Here is a 25,303-nt window from a genome sequence, read left to right as displayed (position 1 = left end):
ACATGTCATAATTTTTCAAATTTCTTCTGACCTTGAAAATATTATTCATAAGGGACGGGAATATACTTCAAGCAAAGTCACTGTATAATTTATATTTATTGAGAAAATAGAAGCACTTTTATGAAACACTGACTTGAAACCAAAGCAGTTCCGACTCAAGCAGTGTTTTAATTTTGTGTTTCATATTTTGGGTTTATTGGCTTTTTTCGAAAGACACGAATATCAAAAGGAGGAGGAAATTTATGAAAGAATATATTATAAATAGAATATATCAAGAATAATATTAGACCTGAAAGTCAGTTTGGTTTGAGTCATCTAACACGAATGTACTAAGGTGGCGAAAACCTTCAGATCTCGGTTATTACCTCATTTACTGAATTATGACCAGGTCTGCACAAGCAGATTCACGATATCGTGGTGAACAGGGCGGTACGATCTACCAATCCCACAATCACTCGATGAACTTGAAGGTGATTTACATCCGACTAGAACGCGGAACTGGAAAATTTTTTGCCATGGAAGGCTGGCTGGCTATCTGGGTAAAGGGTTTTTTCTGTTCATCTTTCAGAAGTTATATATAATTCTTAGTGTGTGGTGTGTCCAACACGATTGGTGAGATACTCTAGTAGATTTCGGACAAGGGGTTAATTTTCATTACTGCATATAGTTTCAGATCGTGTATTTTCTTGTAAATTTTGAATTTTTTGTACCCAGGGCCGTATATAGAGATTAAAGACGTCGGGGAAAATCACAGTTCAATAGAGTGCAACATTTCTCATTGGACGTGTATAGTGGTCATGCTTTACGTCCATGACCTTCTAGCACCCTAGCAACTGCTCACAGTGTGTCAAATTAACAATCTAGCACTAACAAGGAAGCCAGACATAGAGATATAGATAGATATTCGAACTTTTCCATGCTTGCTACAAAGGTAGATCTGATGACAAGACATAACCACCTGCCAAGCGGGTCAGGTGTAGGTGACACTATGCTGCCGGGTGTACAGCAGGACTAACGAGAGGCGAGAGCCCGAGTTCACGAGCGAGAGGCGAGCGGAGTAGCGACTGGCTGTTGTATAAGGCGTGTGACCAGCTGTTCTTTACGGACTGCGGACATTGATAGCGAGCTATCACGATCGACAAGCAGCTGGGCTCCATGGCCAGCCGGTCGATACTGGATCGATCACTGTTAAAATAACGTATGGACATAACCCGTTCCTTATTGTTGAAAATATCGCATAATTTGTGTTTGGGGAACTGTTAAAATTTCAAAATGAATTCCGAATTATATCTAGACGTGAAATATGCGCGCGCGCGTGTGTGTGTGTGTGTGTGTGTGTGTGTGTGTGTGTCCGAACGTGAGAGAAGCTAACAAAATAATTGTTTTTTTTTTTTTAATCAGCGTGTGCAAGAAACTTAATGGAAAGGATATTATTCATTAAGTGTTATTTATGGTAAATCCATCTAAAATTATTTTTTTAAATATTGTATAATATTCTCTATTAAGGTATTGTATTAAAAATTAAAACCCACTCGAATTCTTTCTACGAACCAATTGGTCAAAAATATATTGGACTAGTTTTAATCGTTAATTATAGATGATGAATAACTGAAAGTGATACCAACATTATTCCAATATTTCTCATTGTTAAGTACTCCTCGAAAACATTTCGAGGACTAACATCTGCCCACTTCTTCTGGAGTAAAATCTTAAAACGTAGAGTTAAGCATACAAGAAAGGAAACGATTAAAACACATTGTCAAACACTAAAGTTAAAACATAACATACACAAAATCGCACCATGAACCCATCAATACGTCAGGATACGCATCTCGTTTGTTATATTGTGAGCGTGCATTATGTGCTTTAATGGTATATGTTTTAAGTGTTCTGTCATTTTTCGTTTGTGTTTCTCAATATGCAGGGCTGGGTTCATGGTATGTTTAAGTTATGTACAGCTTTTCTCGTTTTCAATATTAAACTTGATGTGTTCATCACTGTGTGTGTTAATGCTTTACTTTTTTGCATGGTTATACTAGTCCACGAAACGTCGGGTATCAGTTATTGCAGGCCTGAAGAACGACAAATTCCAGCAATCCCTTCAACTTTGACGGATAGTAGAATAAAATTATTCCAACCTTCAGCGAGTTCCTCTTTTTCCTGAAGGGTGGAGACAAGTATTTCTTTGAGAACAATAGCGATTTGTTAGTCCACTTCTCAACCATAAAACCCAAGGCTGTGTAGAAACAAAACGCGACCTTCTGGCCTACATTTCGTTACCGGGTTCCGTTCCCTAGCTCTGCGAACACAGCGGCGCGGCGCGGCGCGGCGTTGTTCATTCCGAGTTTAATGGCGCGGTCATCACGATAAGGACGACAAATCGATCCATTGATCACATCGACTGTCGATATTTTCAGATTAGAGGGAATGAATGACTCTACACGATATTTACGGTCAACAGTCTTTGGATAAACTGTAAATCTGTCGTCATAAACTACGTTGCGTTGAGTAAGGTTTAATGCAATGTTCGTTGGAATAGTACACTTTCCAAATTCCAAAACATTAGGTAAAATACAAATAAATGAAGGTCAAAGAGAAAAATTGATAATAAAGAACGACTGCAGATTACAGGCCCCAAAGTTTCAGCATCTACGTAGCTACAACAAAAGTTATTACTGGATCTTTTCAGAAACCCTTGGCCGATTAAAAAACGCCAAAGAGAACTTTAAGGAAAAAAGAAATCAATAACAGGTTTGAACTGGTACAGATAGGTCGGTCTCTTGTTTGACAGAGAGGCCAACAATACAAGCCAAGTGGCTCATTCTCGATAAGCAAAAGCGGGCTGTTTAATAACCTACATTACTTTACTTTCTCCGACTGTGGGGTTTTAAGTACAGGTACAGTCGACACGAGATAACCGTGATACCATTAAATTGAATGAAACCGCGTTGTCTGACCGGTGAGCGACCGCATTAGCACGGCTCGCAGACAGGGTCGCACACGCTCGTAGCCTGTGGCCGCAGGCTCTCTGTCCGGACCGGACCGCCGCGCCACACCGTCTCTCACTGCGTTATGTAACCCGGCTTCGAGTGTGACACTTTTTAGAAGACTCAGGAAGAGAGGCCCAGTTAGTCACTAATGCAGGTCTGATATGCAAAAGTAGCGTGTCTCCTTTGTCTAGTTTAGGCTAGAAATGGCATGTGTAAAGTAAAGTATCAATTTGGATACAAGTGAACACTTAGGAATATCGATAGCTTAGAAAAGGAAAATATGAAGTGTTAAGTAATGAAACAATCCAGCAGTTGTCACCGGTAAAGAATAACACATAAAGAGTATACTTTATTCCAAAAACTTTATAAAATGTACAATTTTATTATGGAATATTCTAGCCATCCTTACTTATATGTGGCGTTAAATCAACACATTATTTACATGTAAAAGTAAAGAAAAACTAATTTAAGTTTGCAGTTTCTACTCGATGGGTAAATTTTGCTAAATCTTAAATAAAATAAATTGGAACAAATGGATAAACCTTTTCTAGAACAAGAAATAAATACAAAAATCTACCTATACTGAAGAACCCATAAAATTAAAACGTTTATACATTGAAACAGATATTTTTGTAGTGACTACTATGACCTATATTAACATAAAACTATTTTCAAATCGAACTCAAAATATTAAATAGTATTTTATATTATAAATAATAAACAAGAACTTTTTTATAAACCACACGAAACTTTTGAATTTCGTTTAATACACTAAAAGCAAATACGCAGCGCACCGACAAAATTTGTAATCGCCTGTAACCCATTTCAAATGGCAGGCGCCGTTTTTCCTTTTTGTTTGAATACTGTTGTTCGAATGTAATGGTTTCGTAAGACGCCTATGATCTGGATCACAGAATTGCCCACATTACGCGAAGTCTCAGTCCAAATGTTAGTCTAGAGGGAATAAGTACAAAACTTAATATCTTAAACACATTTTTGTGTAAAAACTTTCTTAAAAATAAAATGTTCTGATATTTCTTCCGATTTAAATTTTCAAATGGTGCTGTTTATAGGACATATTTTATTAAAGTAAATACCTAGGTACCAAATGTTTTCAACTCGTTCTTCTGATTTACAGTTCCTTAAAGCAATGTTAATTACTGTTACATCCCAAAGTTGTGGTTATGTATATATATAGTTCCGGTTTCCTGGTGTCGGTTACTTTCAGCAAATTCTTTTCTCTTTTACTTTTACTTTATTTTCTTCCTCATACGTAGTGTTGGATAGCAATCGGTCATCGAGTTAATGACAAGCAGAACCCCATATTATTTATGTTTATTTTATACCACTAGTGTCCCTTCAGAACTGATTTTATCTCAGTTTGTTTTGCGTTGGACTGGTTAATTACCCGAGCTGTAACCGTAGCGATAGGAAACAGAAACGTGCCGACATGACGATGGAAGGGCGCGGGCGCGGGCGTGTGACGGCGGCGGCGATATCCTAGTGGTCGCTGTTGCGGCCTTGCTATTTCACGTCCTGAGCAACGCTAGTTAACAATGCCGCATTGTCTAACATTCAATATCCAGTGGGAGTTTTAACAGCATCGGGTGAGGGAGGTGGGACGTAAGATTTAAGCTGAGAATTCTGCCATGCAAAAACGCAGATTCCAACGAGCCATCCTTGTGTAACCCATGCAAGACAAGATGGACGTTGTTAATTTTAGGATTTATTATGGTAGAGAAATCTCTGAAATACCTCAAAAACTTTATACCAAGTACAGTTTGTTACGTATCAACACATTATTTTATATCACATCATAATTATTTACGTCTTATCAGTTTTGTTGATTGTAATTTTAAATATCTGATATTAACGTAAAAGAAAATCGTGTTTATATCAACGAAACTTCATTGGAATTCAAATGTGAAATGTGGAAATGTCATTTGAGTGCGCGCGCGTCTATTTGGTTTTCAATCTTCATTTTATATTAGTAGCCTTCAGCATTAATTATAACTCTGTGTCTTGGAAGAGCCCATCAGTTTCGTATTTCAAAATGTGATTAGATTAATAAAAACATGACAAAATATTATTTTAATGTCCCCATGACCCCACACTGTGTTTCACAATTTTCCCGTACTATTCAAACTGCTATAGTTAAACAAATTAATACAATTACTTCCTATCCAAGGAAATCCAAAACTGAGACAGTAAATAAAAAAGCCAACATTTTTTATTTGAATTTAATTTAAAATCAATAATTTAAAATTTGATATCAAAATAATCCCATTTTCATTACATGGACATTTTATACTATACCGCGTAGAATCCAGTTACATACGAAGACGGGTTGATCAATTTTGAGTAAATGGAGACTTTAAGGCCCTTATCTAGGTGGCTAACTACTATTTACTGTATGTAATGGTTGGTTTTTAAATGTGCTAAGGTAAGGTAATGTAGGTATCTTTGACAAAAATGTTAACTTGATATTTGTAACAGTTTTGGAACCTTTAAATTACGAATCCCAAAATAACTATGTGAAGCTTAGGAGGAAACCCGGTATCGATTTCATGAAAAACTCGATTGTGTTTTTGTAAAATGCAAATGGTCTCTCACCTTTGCAGAACATTAAACTAAATTGTCCGTAATGCTAGTTCTCCATAATAATCAATAAAAGTACAACATGAATAAAAAATTAGAAGATTTTATTGTTTTATCTACCACTACTTATCGAGTGTCAATTACCGTTGACAATGATGAATTATTCCTTGCAATTAAATTAAGAAATAACAAGGAGAAACATCCTAAAGTAACAGCAAATTTTAATTTGAGTCTTAATGGATTGAGAGACAACCGCGAACAGGATTAGTTAGAAATTCCAATTTAACGTGGTTGTTGCGGGTAAATGATTAAAAATGTAGTTCCACAAGTCACATAAGTTTAAAATCGAATTATATAACACTAACTGGTCTTTTCGGTGAAGGCTAATAATTGTGGGTATCTAGAGATATACATGAACCATGTGAAAGTACACTCTAGTTTTTACTAGTGTTCTGGCGGTTATTGTTTTTTCCAATACTTTTAAGTAAATTAAAGATTTGAGTTTGTGGAATCAGTGAAAATGTAGACTATGAAAATATGCTAAGGAGATTTTAAATATAATGAGGCAGTCTTGTTAGACAGCGCCGTACCACTCTAAAAACGTTTGAAGCGTGGATTGAGGTTGTTACTACCTTTATACATAGATCGATCACTGCTAATTTACTAAAATTTCCAAGTAGAAATAAAATCTTTGAAGAAATTTCTAGATTGACGAATGTTTTTGTTATGTGATTTCTTTTAAAGGGATGCTTCAAAAGAGGGAAGCGCCTATCATTCTTATTTTTAAATGGTAATAATTCCTTTGTGATATTCATAATATACCTAATCTAAGTTTGCCAGAAGAGTTTACTTATGGTTGGTTAATAATACTTCCACTTGAGTTTACACTGGGTACAGGAAACCCCGTTGGGTCCAAGAAACACATGGGCAACACTATTGATGTCACATCACTGGAGTGTCACATTACTAACAGCAAATGTTGAACTATTGAGATAACAGGGTTGGTCGAATGGTCTAGTTTACTGGAAAGGATGACTGTTAGTACTAAATGTTGTAAGCCTAAACGTGGGGAAATAATGTCCACTGACCGTTAGAACTGTAAGAGGGTAAAACTTTCTTCCAAGACCATATGACTGATATACCCAGTATAGTGCCAGCTTTAACTTCCTTATAGCGTATGTAATTTGGGATCACTATAATAAGTAGTCCCTTTTTACAATCTTGCTTATTCTGAGTATCCTATCACTACGGAAGGCGTGCAAAGGTTCTTTTTGGAATAAGTGCATGAGAGGTTTTGAGGTTTGAAATTTGTATTTCAATAAATAACTTATATTATCATTAAAAGCTAATTCATGTTTTTCTTGAGCTTTTATTTCAATATTGTTCGGAATGCTAAATAGTTTCATCTATGATGCCTTATCTTTTATTCGTAATGTTTAAATGGGAGAAATGATTAAATGTATAAAATTTAAGGTTTGACATTAATTTTTCATTAAAAACTTAAAAGATACCGTATGCCATACAGAGAAGTGGTTTCCATTACACCATTTAGTGATAGGGTGGGTGCCCATTCTTCAGAGGGTATCGGTCAAAAGTTTGTGGATACAAAACAACGTCCTTATCTAAATATCAGTAACCTTACTAACAACAAGAGTATACATTTCATATGCACTTTTAGACACATCTTGTACAAGGTTCTTCAACTTGGATTTTGACAAAGTGTTTAAGTTGAAGTTAAATCAAAGGTAATAACAAAAATCAAGTATAACTATATAGCAGATGCCCAACTCTTACATTGATCACAGTGTGAAGTATATCCTAAAAGCTTGCTGCAAATAAATTTACTTTTGAAAGAGCTATGTTCACAAACCATGAATCCGATACAAACAGGCGCGAAACACAGAAATGGGTTGAATTCCACACAAGAGAGGGGATTTAATAGCAGCATCACAATAAGATTTAGATTTGGATATTGATTAGAATTTCAAGGAAATCACTAAATTAATTTTCATTTCAGAACACACATAGAACGTTATTTACAGAACGATTCGAACTACCACTGGAGACAGAACCGGTGATTATTTAATCACGGCACGGACATCCCACAGCTACAACCAACACGATAATGAATTAGTCGGTTACGAGACGGCGAAAGGCGAAGAATGGTGGAGTGGGCGCGATTTTAGCAGAGTCGAGACCGCCTCACGCCTGCGCCCTTCCAATAAAGTTTCCATCTAATGCGCTTTCAGCACTTGAGAAGTACGGGCACTGCTTCTTTGTTCAATTAGGAGGCTTTAAATAAACAGTCCGAGTATAACCAATGTCTTATTGATGGCGTGAAGGGGAAACCTACAGGATTCTCCATAATCTTTGTTTTATTTTTGTGTGGAATGATGTAATTTTAGTTCACCAAACTAGAGATGTCATTCCAGCCAATAAATAGTATTCAAAGAATTGTAATAAAATAACGTGAAATTGTACATATTTAACATAAAATAATTTGAAACTGTACATATTTAATATGGATTTAACGCATACGTCCGATTACGTTGTATGACCCTCGTGATTTTGCTCAACAAACATGTTCATGTTTTAAATTTATTTTACGTAATATTTTAACACATAATTGAAGTTACAGAAGACTAAACGTTCTACTAGCTTGGAAAATTATCACACTTATGGATTTCTTATTAGAAACTGCGAAGGGTATTTAATGAAAGTAGTTGAACTGACTATTAGATAATTTTATCATTGAGAATAAAAGTTGGAAAGTGAATTTGAAAAAATCCAACTATCAAATCCATTTACAATTTAAATGCTGAAATTTTACAGTACAAAACTCATTTTAGTAAAAAGATCGACTACGAACGAGGACAGTTTTGTATATGCGACCCGTCAGTCTTATAGATAGGAGTTGCATGTCTCTCTAAAAGCTGAGCCTGAGGCGATTTACAGCAAGCGGGATACAGCGGCGGGGCGGCCCGGCGCGACGCGGTGCTCCGGGCGTCACGTGGTGGGTCCCAGCAGCTCTCTCTCCCTCTCCTATCTTCCTACCCGCGACAAAATTACAAAATTGCGGCCACTCTGTCAAGTCGTACTCCCTACTTCCTATGTGTAAGTAGATATGGTACTAGTGCTTGTCTTATCATTTTAAATAAGTTTTTAAACAACTTGGCCTCTTTGGATAATAAGTACATGACCTTAATTAAGAAATCGATTTCCAGCCTCACTAGTTTTGAACTGGGGTGGTATCGAAAGGTTTAAGAATAAAAAACGACAATTTTCTGAGATCATATTTTTTTATAGTTTTACACACTTAAAACAACTGTTATAACTGCAAGCGTTGGCTAAACTATTACAAACCGACTATTTGGTTGGCAATAGCGGGTTTTTAGCCTATTTATTTAACTGTCTGGCGGTGATATAACTTTTACTTACATGTGTGGTGTAAGTGTTTAAGCCAAGAAATATACGATTCGAGGATAAATTATCGTTTGATAATTTTACCCCTTCCGATACCTCCCCATTTAGACCTTAAAAAAATTTGCACGACTGATAACATAATTCTTTCTTAGGTGAAATTCATTTATCGATTTAAAGAAACATAAAATTGTGTGCTGTCTTATAATGCAAATTGGTTCTTGGCTCCTAGACTACAAAAGCAATTACTTTCAATAAAAGACGATTTCTGATACCTTTTATTCAAGTTTGTTAACATATATGCAGTTATCCTTTTACACTTTACAACTTTACTTTTTGGTTAAACAACAAAAATTCCAAAGTAATTTTAAAAACAAGCGGTGGACCGAATTTTAGCATATGACAACAATAAAAGGATGTTACTCGTATATGAAACCCATTGTCTGAATTAAAAGTTTAACTAGTAAAATGTAACATGACGTTGTGCATGGTGTATCCACCTTTGCGTTTTCCCATTCCCATTTCTACCTAATATTCAGACGATATATGAACAGAAAACTTGTTTTGTTGAAATTATGGACAATAGTTTAAAGAGAAGTACTTATGTAGAAATGTCCCATTTGGTAAAACCATTTATCCTACTATTGGACGATAGATGGATCATAATAGATGAAAATACATTTCTTCCAATTCAACATTTTTATTAGCTCCTTCGGTGCCGTCGAGTGCATAATATTACTAAGAATAGACTCATCTATTCCTTAAAACATTAACTGCGGCAGACGCCTTAGGGCTTGTTCAATGCTGAAACTACAGAACATCAGTCACTATAGAGCAGCAGTAAATGTATTGACTGCATGAACGTGTTAAAAACAACGAAGAAAAATGGCTACAAGTCTTACTATGTTATCTCAACGTATTCAAAATGTATTCGTTTATTTATGTTCCGTTCAGCAAGTACAAGTATTTTTATAGTATTTCGAAAGGAATAATGATCTCAGTTAGTTACGCTCAATAAAATAAAAATACTTTTATCGTAGTTCCTTGTATGTAATGAGATAATTTCTAAAAATAATTCTGATGTAGCCTTGGAGTCGCCTTGAGTTAAGGGGTTGACCTTTCTCTAGGGTTTTCACAGCGTAAAATAATGGAGCTTCCTTAGTAGTTCATGCATAAACTGACACTTAGCGAGATGTTTACGTCCTTGTTAGCGAGCTCTAATATCTCCTAAGTATGGAGTAGGTTGAGTGGAATCTGAAAAGGAGTCTATAAACTATTATTGTACTACAACGGGGCAAAAATACTACTGAAAACTTATCAGTTTACTGTTTATTTATTAAAGGACATTGTACCGCACACACCAATTAGACAGCTGATGTGTCTGTCTTTCCAGCCGAGGCTAGAATTGTATAATGGTGCAGGCACGAGCTACTGCTCTGAAGAATGGCGATTTCCAACACAAACAATGGGTTTTACTGTGTTATGGGCTATCCGACAGAATGTAGTAGTGTTACGTTATGTAACCTGAAGCAAAAATGAACAGACTCACACTGATAGAGTAAGAGTGCATGTGTAAACTGAATTTAATTTAGTTGTGTCTTCATAGCTAGAAGATTTAGTAGTGCTAGTTAATGTATTTCTAAATTAACAGCGTACAAACCTTTCCCCAGTTTTTATACAGTATTGAGGTAGAAAAAATTAAGTAACTCCAACCTGCTGTAAAATATGATGGTTCATGTTTTTAGTGAATGATGGCAAGATGTTTGAATTTCAACACCAATGTAATAAATGATAAAACATTAATATTATTCCAACCACTGAATGTACTTTCCAAATAACACGTACACATTGAAAAATAAAAGTAATAACAATATTAAGATGCGATTTCCCATAGTTGTTGTATGTGATAGAAACATATCTTTAAAGTTTATGTTTTGTAGAGAATGAATGTTAATCAAAATAAATATATTGCCAACCACTAGACGTATTTTTGAAATTTTAATCTTCACTAAGGACATGTTTTGATGAGCATATACACAACAAGGGCTATGTTGGGGAAATCTGTACCTCTTATTTTCCAATAAACAGGTGCAGGTGCAGACGTGTGTTGGCCGGTGTACATACACCTGACACACACCAACCTTCACGTCCAGTTAGGACTACGATTAATAGTCCCTATGTAGGGTAAAGGCAGTCAATTTAAACTACATGTTCTCATTAAGAGCGACCATGTGGGGAATACTGTACCCGGGTACATCGCAAGGCTTGGTACCCATCACTTATATTGTAATAGTGTCCTTACAAGGCCTTGAACTAGTCCGTGGCAACTGGTCGTCCCTGGGCGATTCTCCTCATGAAGGTGGGACATTTTAATAACTTTGAACTTTTAGATTAATATGATATTATCTAAAGCTTGTTTATTTTAGCTCTGGTGCTATTAATCTATTCATAAAAAGCATCGAAAACAAATTTGAACCAGACTTTCAGGAGCTATACGTTCCATACAGTATTTGTATTATTTATTAGATAAGTCACTTTAACGGCTATGCTGACAGATATAAATGTCTAATTTTTGAGAATGTGAAAAATAAAATTAAAAAGATGATAAATACATATATTTTTCTATATATCACGGATTACATTCAAAAACCTATCGTCTGGTAAAACGTGAACTTCAAGCTGCTTAGTAAATCTTGCTTTTATTTTGATTCAGTGTTGCTACATTAATAGGAATAAGCCAGTTTATATAGTAACAATAACAAACAATATTTCAAAGTTTTTACTGACCGTTGTTTGGAATGAGGAGAGTATAACATTGCAGCACGTAATTGCAACGGAGTTGTATCCAATCTTTCGGTATTTGTTTTGTGATTTACCATTGCAGAATTTGCATTGGTCACAATTTTCCTGTCACTAGGAAATATTTTTAAAACTCCGAAGGGCCCATTACAGCTTTAGACTCAGATTTTAAAAATTTATGAAACAACTGCATATTAACTTTATGTTTATATTAATGAAATAATGATTTATTTCCAATTATTTTTACATAGTTATATACATACATAAATCATCTGGAAATTTCCTGGCCACTTTTACAAGTATTGTGGCTAGGAGAAAAAAAAACAAATTTGTAATTTAAATCTAATGCGTTTAGTTAATTTGTTAACTAACTAAAAACCGATTGGATAATATCCATTTTATAACATCATGTGTTGTCGACTTAAGTGGTGTGTAGCTCATGTTAACCTTTATTTAGCAATGTGGGCTAAAGATTTTGAACAATGGAATTGCAGGCCTTTCAGAATATTGACAGAGTGCGCTTTCAACTTGCTCGTTAACGGTAAGTCGGAAAGCCCGTCGCCTCTCGCCTGCCGCGCCTCACCGTGTCACACGGAATAAAGACACGAAGGCTTAAAGTGGAAACTCATTGTATGATAATTTTACCCTTTCAATATAATATAGTCATTATATAGACCGTATAAAACGATTGGACAGCTTACCATTGCTGTATCAGCAGTTTTATTCATGGACAATAAAGTGACCCCATATCCGAACCAATCGATCCTTTATAGAGTAAGCGGTAAACTTCAAAGGGGTTGCATTGAATACGAACTTTTTTCCGCCTCATTAAAAAAATTTATTTAATAAAATTCATAAAAACCTAAATAGATTTCTTGATCGTGCCTATAAATTCATTTTATTGATAGGTACTAAATTTACCTTACAATTTATTAAATTTTAGAATAATATAATACTATTTAAAACGAATTTTTAGTTGCAGTCGTAACGGAAATAAAACAGATAAGTATAAACAAAAATTATGTTTATTATACATGTTGCTGGTCATTATTATGTTTGCCCGATATTTAACATAAAACAAGTGCCACCTTTGCTAAATGATGTAAAACAGACTACGTTTTAATTGATATTCAAGTGCATTACACATTATACTTCAATATACGAGTATTATGATGATTCGGTGTCATTAGTTTACTTCAAATTAGATAAAATATTATTATAATATTCTGTAAAAGAACTAAGGGATAAAGAATAAGTTAATTTGAAATAAAAATAACGAATAATATTGTTTGATATTTAAAATTAACGTACAGCAATTATAACTAGTTTGTAAATAGAATCAAATCTGAATCCCTTCATTTTTACTGGAGCCGTTTTACTTCGTCTAGAGGAGAAAAGTCAAGAGCTATATTTACATTTCGTAAATTTATTCAATACCAATTGTAGTAAATTATTCACGATAAGATCATAATTTTGATTTTTGTAGCATTGTTTAGTTTGTATTTAGTTATTAAGTGATGAACCGGTCAGACCTCGCTCTCGTATTCCTGACTCCGCCAGAAGCGTACGGCTATGCGGTGTGGCGGGTGCAGCAATGTGAGTATGTACATTACGTCCGTGTTGACACAGCTCCCTACATACACTGACTTATGTTTATTGATGAGGTACATACTGGTCTTGTAGTATCGCCTTTGAACCGTGTTTACATGCCTCAGCCGAGATCAGCATATCTCATTGTTTCTCTCCTCTCTGCTTCACTTTATTATGGGAGGAAATCTCGTTTAAGGAAAGTGTTGCAAACGGCTACCTTATCGAATTTAAACTAATAACAATCTGATGAATATAAATAGGAACTTCATATATAAAATCTAAAATCTAAAAGAACCTGGAGAGCGAAGAACCTCGAAACATCTAAAAGAATTGTTTCGAGAATACGATGTTGGATTTAAATAAATAATGTAAGCGGCACTTGTTTAATGATAGTAAATACCATACCTCGTTGAAAGTTTTTAATCATAAAGTGTGAAACATAATAAAAAATGAAATTAAATGTAAATAGAAAACGGTAACTACAAAGATAAAAATTTTACTTGAGTGATTAACTAAATTGGTTATAATTTCAGTTTTCTTGTAATGTCATGGAGAAGAACCCTTGGGTTGATTGTGTATAAGGGTTGAGTGGGTAATAAGGGGCTTCCTGGCATTACCTATCTTGAAGATAAGAAAAATTCGTAAAGATTATTCGAAATCTTTTGGAATTCTTTACTATTATTACAGTCCATTTCATGTCTAAAGTTCACATTTTTCATAACAAACATTTGAAAAGAAATATATCAATGTAGTAAAGTTGAAATGCAACATATCTCATGTTTATATTCAACGAGGACCGTTGTAAGTCAGAATAGTTCATTTCGGCATTCGGGGCGTGCGGTCAGAGTCCACAGCTTGTAGGAAGTTGTGTGCCTGGCTTGCGGTCAGTTATCTGAATTTCTCTCCCAACTACTTCTTCGTCCACGTAACAGCCACGATTCGTGAAATGGTCTTATTTATAACCTTTATACCACAAATAATGCACCCGAAAAGCATAAATTGGCGTAAAATATGCAGATGCTTATTAAAAAAGTTTGAGTGTATCTAGGAATTCCGCTTTTCTTACAATTAGAATGTGTATGGTCCTTTTTCAAATGTTAAAAATGTGGTCAGTGCTGGTTGTAGCGAAGGTTTTCGATGAAATAAATATATAATTTTAAAAGTTTAATATTGACGATGGACGATTTGAAAGGATAACAGGCTTTAGGTCATTTTTCATCATTTAATGTTAAAAACATAGAACACCATCATGTTTAGATTAGAATATATCATGTTCTCTGGTTTCTAACAACCTAAAAGTATAAAGTTAAGTCTACACAAACAATTCTAGTGCCCGACGTTTGTAACATATAACGATTGAACATGTGCGAACAACTGTTATCTTACTTAATCTACTACACTTTTCAACTAGAGACATTTTAAATTGTGAGGCACATAAGAAAAGCTAATTTGTCGTAATTATTGACTATATCATACTGACATTCTACTTCTTGATGCAGCAGAGATGGTATGAATACGACGTTCAGATTTGTTATATTGATTAGTTGCCAAAGAATCTAATAATAAAACAAGATATGAAAGTTACTAGAATAAATCATGCGTAAAATAAAAAGAAGTGTATCGTTAGAACTATTTACGCAGCTGGATACTTCGCATGATCCAACATTGAGTCAGTTTAACCTGAACCACGAAAATTTCAGTTTTGCTTCATAAGATTGTGAGTTTAGTGTGAAGTTATGTTTGTGCAATGTGTATGGTATTATTACGCGTGATTCAATTTTTGTTTGCATTTGACAGATTTCTAAATGAATGAAAGCTAACAGAAAGAAAGAATAATACCACCCTAAACACATTTTAAACTTAAGATTCAACGTAGGCTACGATCATTGCAAAACTTAGTTACAGAACAAAACAGGAAGCAAACACACACATTTTTTCTAATATTCATAACTTAAATTAAATTAATTCATTCAATTTCAGTCATTTAACGTATTTCTAATATATTCTTATTCTAATACGGACTATAATTTGGATATTATAGTTGTATATATTAAGTTTAACTCGTAATTTAGCCTAACAAGAAGGTAAACGTGATTATAAAAATAAAAAAGTTAATTGTTGAAAGCTCTAAAGGAAGGATTAATAAAAACATTATAACAAAGCTGAAATTATATACCGACCAGTCTGTAAATCTGACATTGATTATCAAGTAAGTTTCTCATATCTAAAATCTAACAGGATACTTCCAAGAAGCAGGGTTCATACTTACTAAGAATTTCAATAAGAACTACTTATAATGGTTTAATGGCTGTCCCTATGTTTCCTGCAATACAGATGGGATATAACGAAGATTCGTTATGGTTTTTGTTTAAACAATTTAAATAAAACTTAATAATTTTTTACTATAACACCAAAAAGTGATTATTAAGAAATGTTTTTATCCTCACGATTTCAACACAATAACTTTTCACAAGTGCTGCCATATTTAGAGTTGCAATGTTCCAGTCAAGTATTACCATATACGAAAGCTCTCATTATTTGTTTTCGGTTGTAAAATGTGTAAACACCTCCGTGTAAGGGAGAATGTTTGACTAAACTCGCTAGAGTGTGAAGAAAATTTACGTGACATTTAATTTAGTTTTAAGAGATTTTCTCTGAAGCGAACAATCTACTTTCTCGCCATAACAAGCGAGGTTGGCGAAAGGCTCTCCGTCGTCTTGCGGCCTTAGTTAATAACCAATAAGCCTGACAGTTGGAGGGGGATGAGGAAATATTTCCCTGCAATTTAATAAGAACATGCTACCTAAGAATGTTTCCTTCCTCAAATATTTTCTTCCCCGATGTTTCTTATTAAATAAGAACACACCATTTAACACAAGTGTATCACATACGTTAATAGACCAATAAAAGTGGAGATATACTTTTAAGTACAGAAGTAATGAAAGTGTACACATTTATTTGAAATTTTTTTCGACTGGGTTCTTGATAATGCCTGTAGTATATTGCGTTAAAAGTAACGGAAGTAACTTTTAACCACACAATAGTTTTTTGTTTCAAGAAGGGTTTCTTGAAATCAGATTTAAATAACAAGGGTATATCACGGGTGTTTTTGAAGTAGAAGCTGAATTCCATAGAAAATTAGCTTCTTTTATCCGGGAACCAAATTGCACTTCATAAGAACATTGCATAATTTTCGCGACATCGATATTGGAATTTCCATGAAATGGATTGATTTTCAGCCTTACTAATAATGGTAATGATCAAAGTGGGAGGATAGTGAAACTGTTAAAAATACCAAATGAAAAATCTTTTCGAAGATGATATTTTCGCTTGAATCACTAAAAGTCAGGAGACTAATAGTCACCAAAAGTCATTCAGTCTATTCGTCCATCGGATGACAATGACCGCACTAATTTACGTGTCTGAAAGTTTATTTGAAGTGTGTCAAAATATGATTTTTATTATTTATTTTCAAAATCCTTCGCTACATTTTCATTTAGACTGCTATAAAAGAAGTTAGCGTGGTTTACGGTCGGAAGGAAATTTATCGGTCGATTTCATGAAATACTAGGTAAAGTTAAACATTTTTATAAAGTGTAAATAGGTTTTACCCAATCTATTTATTGGGATGGAGTTCAGTATGATAACAGGACGTTATAACCAGCTCATTATGTGCTGCCATGAACATTTGACCTATACCTCACTGTACCTACTGATAAGTTAATTTTTCGGGTTTCCAAATGGAGCAGTATAAAAAGAGATTCCATTATCTTGCAAATCAATAACACTTTAATGTGAATAATAATCTGTGTACTTCACGTGTATCCTAAATTCCCACACGCGCATTCGAGTTGCAACAAATGGTTAAAAGAAAAGTCCAAAGCTCAAAGACTTTCTCTCACTCTGACATTCTACTAACAACGCTTAGGAAAAAAATCGGGAGGAAATCCAACACACATCAGAATCGACAAGACGCGTCGTTCCGGGGAGACACTACGTTCACTAATACGGTGGTTAGTGATTGCCTGGGAACACTTTCACACATGTCGAGAATTAGTTTTGGTTGTCCTGCTGTGACAACTACGTCCAAATACCCGGACAACCGGACAACCGGACACTCACACGTTTGGGTAACGGGAGAATTCTGTACGCACGGACCCGATACGTGTCTCAATTGGACTTTATTGGCATAGAAGTACATTTCTCTTCTTGTAGGAATATTGAGTAACATCGATATAATTCGACAAACTCTGCAAAGTCCTCCCCTTCTCAGATGATTCTATTTAGAATTTTACGTTGTATTTCTCACGTCTACTTGGAGAAATGCTTTTAGTAGAGTATATATAACATTTCGTTGAATCACATTTTACTTAGATTACACATAGTAAAAGTTTTTTACAGTGAAAATATAACGCCCCATATTATCAGATTAACGTTAACTGTTTCGGTTTGAACTAAGCTGACTAGTTCCGTATACGCTGTTTCTGCATTATAAAGAGTCCATGCAGAACTGTTTCCCGCCAGGTTATAAGTAAAAATCCTGTGATTAACATATAGAACCAGCCATGATGATGAAAAATATTAGTTTGAATCAAGTTCCTCATTCATTAGCTGAGATAAAGGTGTGGACTTTTCTTAGCTAATGTTCATAACTTTGTATGCCTACTAATTTTAAGGAAGAGAGGTGGTTCGATCGATTGACTGTAATTCTGCATACGATTTAATTATGACAAGCATTACACTATAATACAAATAACCTAGTTTAACTCCACATTTAACCCAAACTAAGCCTCCTAAATGAGTAATTAAAGTTTAGAGGAAACTAATTCAACGCGTGTTATTAATAAAGAGCAAGTTTAGTAAAAACTTGAAAAAGCCAACAATATGAAGTAGCAGATAGCGGCACGTAGTGATATGTGTGTAGTACAAAATTGCAGTTAGTCCGTACAAGAGTGATTTGCTGTTTATCTCGTATAGGAGTGGTAGACCGTATTGCGATTGTCACCAAATGACGGAATGTGGTACAATAAACGTCTTCAATTGGTAAAAACTAAAGATTCCCCTTTACGGACATGGACAGGTAACGACAGTTTAGCAGTTTGGTTCGTCCTATTAGTCCGTCGTTAACCTACTGGTAGTGGCCACTCATTACGAACCTAGAGGTCTGTTTATCTGCACCGCAATCAAACATGCATTGTGTCAGTTTGCAGGAAAAAGCGAGTGGTCGCGACTTTGTTTAGAGTTACAGTCAGATGTGGGGATTCGATATAGCTAATATTGTGTTGACCTTCGTATAGGAATTCAACGACACTAGTCGATATACAAACCTCGTTCGAAGCTCTTCGTTCAGTACTTGTAGTCAAGTTTCATACATATTCATAACATTATATATTTCAATTGAAAAAAGGATTTTTCACATTCATCCACAAAATGGTGCTTGCTGATTTTACCGCAGGACAACTTCATTACGCCAGCCATTTCTAAATTTAATCACTTCGAGGTCATAAAATATAACAACAATTTGTAATTAACGAATACGTATTTCCTTGTAACCGGTTATTAGTAACACTGTCTTATTCCTGATGGTGATTTTTACTTCAGGAAGGTTCACTTCTGGTTGGTTTGAATCTTCCAGTTGAACCTAGACTGGGAACATCAAAACCCGATGTATCACTTACGTCTGGGAAACCCTATAGATTTTTAGGAGGGGTACATCACTAATTGCAAATGTCGAGATATTGCGGTGCAAGGATGGATCGATAGGTCTGGTCAATCTATCGTGGGGGATGACTGTTTGAGAGCGGGAGCCCCTTTAGTGAAAAGGCTGTTGCTACCACGGACATTAAGGAGTGATGTTTGCTGCCCGCGTTGACTGGAAAGGCTAGAACGGAAATGCTTTTACTAAGGTGACATGACTGAGATATAGCCCGCTATTCCCGTATAACTCGTCAGGAGGCGGCTCCTGCTCCCAACCGCACCCATCCTGAATATCCTGTCACTCCGGAAGCAAGCGCATACGTAGTTTTAGGACTGACTTCAATGCGAGTGTCTCGGCTGCTTATCCCAAGTGAACAAACAAAAAATGATGATTTTAAATTGGTTTTGAACGTTTTAAATTAAACTTTTCCTAGAAATTGTTTTTGCTTTATATGATTGAATATTTGGAAATAATAAACACTCGTAATTCATAAAAGCTATAGGCAAACGGAAAGGTTGTATTTCTTGATGAATACGCCATATAAATGCTGAAATTAAATTACAATTACTGATTATAGAAGTATGGAGGGAGATCCCCAGTAGAAATAGCTCCAGGTAAGATTACGCCTGGAACATACCAACGTAATAACACAACCTGTATCCTTTTATAGGTACCACTTTTTAGCCATAACTGTGCCAAACTGCCAACAGCGTTGTGAGAAGTTTACTGTGATGAAATTAGGGCGTTAAGTGAAAACATCGCCTTTAGTGGTGACAGCCACGAGACTAACGGTAACTCGCACATGAGCACGGAACCGCTGTACGCGTAACTAGGAGTTAGGATAATCGTCGATATCCGTAGTGTTCGGTTCCACACCTATAGTTTAACTGTTGGTCACGTGTGGGGTCTTAAAATGTCGTGAACAGTAGTCATTACCGCCCATCACATAATGGCTATCCGGTCTTTAGTGTAGGACATTACAGTGAAATGTTGAACTGAAAGTGGTACATTCGACGTGTTAAATACGATTTATAGTGGTTTAAATAAACAATAAAACGTACGACAGAACAGGCGTATCGCGTGTTACTCTGTCAGTATAGATATTTAATTAAACAAGGTTCCATTGGGGTTTCAGTCACAATCACAGTAATTTCCACCTAGTATTATGGAAAGAAAATTAAAACTGAACCTATTGAATTGTCAGTGTAAAATAAAACCGTACATTTACAGACAAATTACCTCCCTATTTGTAATTTTATCTTTGGTTATTTAATCTCATAGAACGTTGTATAATTTCAAATGATAATAATAAAGAACATCATCTTCGTTTGGAATATGTTTTATACATTCACCGATTCCTCAAAAATAGTACAACACATTTAACACTTGCCCAATATTTAAATTAATTTTTGTTTTAATCTGTTATTGATTCAATAGTGAAATAAAACTAGTAATCAAAATAGCAATGAACTGAACTATAGGTAATCTAAAGCGTACATATTTTGTTCCAAACGGTTCAAAAATATTTATTTGAAAATTAACAATGTAAAAAATATTGATATAAGAAATATATGATACTGTAATAAAGTGAATAATAAAGTATCCATAATACTTCAGTGGAATAAATGGTATAACGTTTTTTATGTAAAACTGATTTGATTAAGTAACATTGAATATTACCAGGGGGGGGGGATCTGAATTTTCCATCAAATGTTATTAAATATTAAAATATATAAAATTGCACAATAAGTTACTAGATAAATATATTTTTATTGCGTTAAAAGTTTTAAAAGAAAAATGAGAAGCTTTCCACAGAAATTAATTGTAAAATCCAATTTATGATGTAGTAATATAAGGATGGCGATTTTAATATTTGCCAATATTGTATTATACGGCTTATCTCATTCAACCAGAAAATGGCAGAGTTCGACAGCAGTGTCCCAGACATTCTGGAAATCGATACTGGTTTCCACCAGATTGGAAATTTATCGGGAAGGTATGGATTGATAGGCGTTGAAAGTGATTTGGGCAATTGGTTTACACCGCCCCAGGAAGCACGGTTCCACTGCTTCTCGGCCGTGAGACCTGTAGTGATATGTGATACGTCGATTTTCGAGATATTGCACGGAGCCTGATATTTCATATGCAGTCATTTTATTTTCATACCATTAAACTAAAATGAATAATTTATCTCACATTTTATTATATTATATGTTAAGACCTTTAAAAACTGTAATTTAAGTAATTAATTTGGTGCAAAATTTATTCTATTAGGGAGAAAGTATCAATAAGATATATTACGAGAATTCTGCCAATGAACAAAACGATAATTGTTTGTCAGATGATCAGCTTCAAGTTTCAAGAAATCAAGTTTCAATTTTAAGCAACAGTTGTGAAACATCTCATTAAAAGCATATTTAATTAAAAATGCAGAAGGAAATTTCAATTAAAGTTATTTAGTAAGTGAACCTAACTTTTTTATTCGTACATTTTTGCACTTTGATGTACATAAACGTGATTCAGATATTGCTTGGCTCGTTTTCTCATCGCGAAATATACAAATTTTTCCTCAAATTGGACAATTCAGTTACATTTATATCAGTGTAATAAAACAAAAATATTTTCTATAGAACACTAAAAGCTCTCTTCTGATTTTTCAGTATTAACTCTCAATGAATAAGAGTAAGTTTTAATATTATCAAAGGTAACAGGTAAAATATTAAAACTAAAACTTCTTGGAAATCAGAGCAATAAGAACAATAAACCTATGTGAAACACCCATAACATCAACGTTATATATACACAGCTTAGCTTATTAAGTAAATATTAGCATGTTACGAGTAATTGTTGTCATGCAATATGTATGTTGTAAGATTGCAATGCACAGTCAAAGAAGTATAAAGATTACCACAAGAATATAACCTAATAATAATTGTAAAGTTTAATGGCTAATTTAACGTAAGCTATACATACCAACAGTGGACTATTATCCTTTACCATTCAACTATTAAAAAAATCCATAAAAATAGTGTCAGTTATTCAGAATTTTTGAAGTTGATAAACGTGAAATAAAAAATTGAAATATAGAAAGAAAGTAATGGAAAGTGAAGGAAAATAAATTTCATAAATTGTTATAAGTATTTAGCTTCTATAATTAGACAAATTTAACCTAAATACCATTCAAGCGTTGTTTTTGAGACAAAAATATATAATGCTTAGTGGTATAATAAATTTCTTAGTCTGAATAATTCATGTAGGCTATAGTCTAACAATAACCGATAGGTAATTTATGTAGTTTATAATGAATTTAATAGAAACATATGTTCGAAATCTGATATTAAAATATAATTTTCTATTGAATCATTAACAATATTTACTTCATAATTAAATGGAAGACGTTTTACATTATTAACATTGCCGTTCCTCCAACTGTCCCTTGATGTTGTTTCAGTTGCGAGTTGAACAGCTGATGTAGAATGCAATCACAATTTTCATACGTTAAATCTTAATAAGTGGCTTCGTTTTGGAATGCTTTTCTATTTAATTGTGTAGAACCCGTTTTATGATGGACTTAAGACATTATGGAAATCTAAACAATTTAGTTTATCTTCAATGAAAATTTAAAGATTAACCTGTAAACCATCATGAAAGCTAATAAATGATTAAAAAAAGTTCTTTGATAACACCAATCATCATGCCACATAAAGATTCTATTAGACACAATCGTTGTTGATCCATAAAACGTTACATAATCAGTGGAAAGGTTTTGATTGATTGTGAAATTTTCTATGATTGAACTTTTGTACGCGTTTATCTTGTACAAAGTATGACAAAGCCGAGATATCAACTGGGCTCATCTACATCTTCAAATTTAGAGTATAGAAAATGAAAGTATAATGTATCGCAAGAGTTGCTGTTATAATATAGTGATCGAAACGCCGTTATAGAATGAATCCATTACCATATTGTTTTGTCACTATGTAGAAATGTCCAATTTAAATCGTAAACCCCAGGTCAATATATATACATAAAAACACGCGAAATTAAAGTTACTGCGATGGTTAATAATTACCAATAACGACATATCATAAATGAATTCCTTTCAGGTTCTATCTGAAACATTAAATCAATTTTGTTATTTTACAAAGTGTAAGTGCTTTTGAATAAATAGCTTTAATTTATCAACTTTGTAAGCGAAACCGTGGACAAACGAACGGAATGCGGATTGTAAGGTGTTTAATGCAAACCAATCGAGATCCATGGTGGATTCCGCACTGTACACACCAAAGAGACTATACGATTATTGGACGTGGATACACAGTGAGCCACGAGATTTTTCATTTGGAGCTTTGTTAATCTTGCTTAAAGTTGAATCTGTGTTATTTGTTCAAAGCCATTATACCACCGTACAAAACCATTCCCCGTTCGGAACGTTTTATAACATTCCAGTTGATTGTTTTTATCAGTAGCTTCATTTATATATTTAAAAGCACATGACTGATCCAGTGATTCTAAGAAACAAATAAAAGGTTGAAGGTAAAACCGGAAATGTATTATGGAATTCGTAGGGAGCCTTTACACTACGATAGTATGACAGTTCGTGTAAGACGTACAACTGATGGAATTTCTTTTACTCTACAATACACTGATTTGTTAATTAATTTCAAATTGACTATTTTGGGTGCTATCGCAAAATTTGGGGCAATTTTAACTTTAAAATGACTCAGTCATACTCTCACACAATAGTTATGGTGCAATGACGATTCACTGCTAAATTGTGTATTATTTAACTGTAGATAAAAGGAGACATTAGCTGTGAGACAATGTACAATGTAACGTGTGAAATGAAGTTTCATGCGCTCTCAACAAAGAACTGTACAAACGATTAATCGTAAATCTCGCTTATCAAGACCAAAACATCACAAGCAAAGCGATACAATGACGGGTTCCGCAGGCGAAGCACAATAATCCACTGTTGATATCCAGTCACTTCCGTCATCGGTGCTCGTAAGGATATAATAGTGATAATGAACCACAACCACACAGCAATGAGAGGCGACACACTGACACTATGCACTGAACAGAAACAGCTCGCCTACCTTTGGACAGCTTCAGCCGACAGTCTAAACTCCATTGCCCCTGCGGACCTGGCTTATATAGACGCGGTGAAAGCGCAAGGTGAGGCGCGCCTTACGCAATGTAACGCCTAACTTTTTGTCACTCGCAAATTCACTCAAGGTCAGGAGCGAGGGAGTACAATATCTGGAGCACAGGAAGGAATGGAGTCATAGATATTTTAAATCTCCAGCGCGCTGACTACTTCTTTGTTACGAACGCCGATGATGCAGATCTCATGATTTACAGATAAAACGACATTGGACATTACAAAACCACACATTTTGATAGATTACGTAACAACTTGCCCATATTAACTGCTTAGGGCAGTTACGGTTCCTGAAATGTGAGGGTCACATTTGAAAACTTCCATCCTTTCCGACATCTTCCAACCTATCCCAACAAGCTCCTCTTCCGTTGTGTTTTTTGTGTGGCTGGAAACCGATGGAGCGAGATTGAGTGATGATTCGTGTTTGAAGATCTTTTGTCTCATGCGTGACTTTTTTTTACATACATCTTTACGTACGTTGTAAAAAGGTCTTGCAATAACAGACTGATTTGATTTGACTTCTTCCATAGGCTAGTCGCACTCAACGACTCCTAATGAGGTTGTCAGCTCTAAGCAACGATCTAGGTTTGGAAAACGGTAGGAATTGCTCATTAAGTTAATAGTAACGTGTGCGATTTGCACTCAGAGACGCTAATAAAATCGCGGATAATCGTACATGGTTTCCTGGCTCGGTTCCCACTGGTGTCAAGCGAGTTAGTGAGAAGTTATTGATTATTTTGTGTTATATGAAACTAGGGAAGTCATCGGCATTGCTCTATGAAATTGCTATCAGGACTTTATGTGCTGTACAGGATCGTCATCAATCGTACATCATGAGTGGTAGTTAGGTGTATTATTTTTGGTTAGTATACAGGATTTAGCCCCTTTCATTTAAAGTTATTTCTCATTTATTCAGTGTCCTTACTATTTTTTCTTACTTATTAGTTTGTATTCTTCTATATCCTTAAAAATGCAAAATATGCTAGGTATTTGTTAACATATTTTAAAATGTTGTTTCAGTTGTTGAGTAAATTAAATATAGTT

General features: G+C 34.6%; 1 protein-coding gene across 1 annotated transcript in view; it reads right to left on the bottom strand.

Annotated features, from left to right (window-relative positions):
- Window positions 1–24,239, bottom strand: part of LOC124368988 (peroxidase-like) — a 107,399-nt gene extending 83,160 nt beyond the window's left edge. The window contains exon 1 of the mRNA XM_046826575.1: window positions 24,195–24,239. The gene's annotated coding sequence lies outside the window, so the exon portion shown is untranslated. The remainder of the gene's footprint in view (window positions 1–24,194) is intronic.
- Between the last annotated feature and the right edge of the window lie 1,064 nt (window positions 24,240–25,303).

This window comes from Homalodisca vitripennis, chromosome X (assembly GCF_021130785.1).
Source record: "Homalodisca vitripennis isolate AUS2020 chromosome X, UT_GWSS_2.1, whole genome shotgun sequence".
NCBI lineage: Eukaryota > Metazoa > Arthropoda > Insecta > Hemiptera > Cicadellidae > Homalodisca > Homalodisca vitripennis.
The sequence above is the reverse complement of the archived record's forward strand: the minus strand, read 5'-3'. Positions and strand labels throughout refer to the sequence as shown.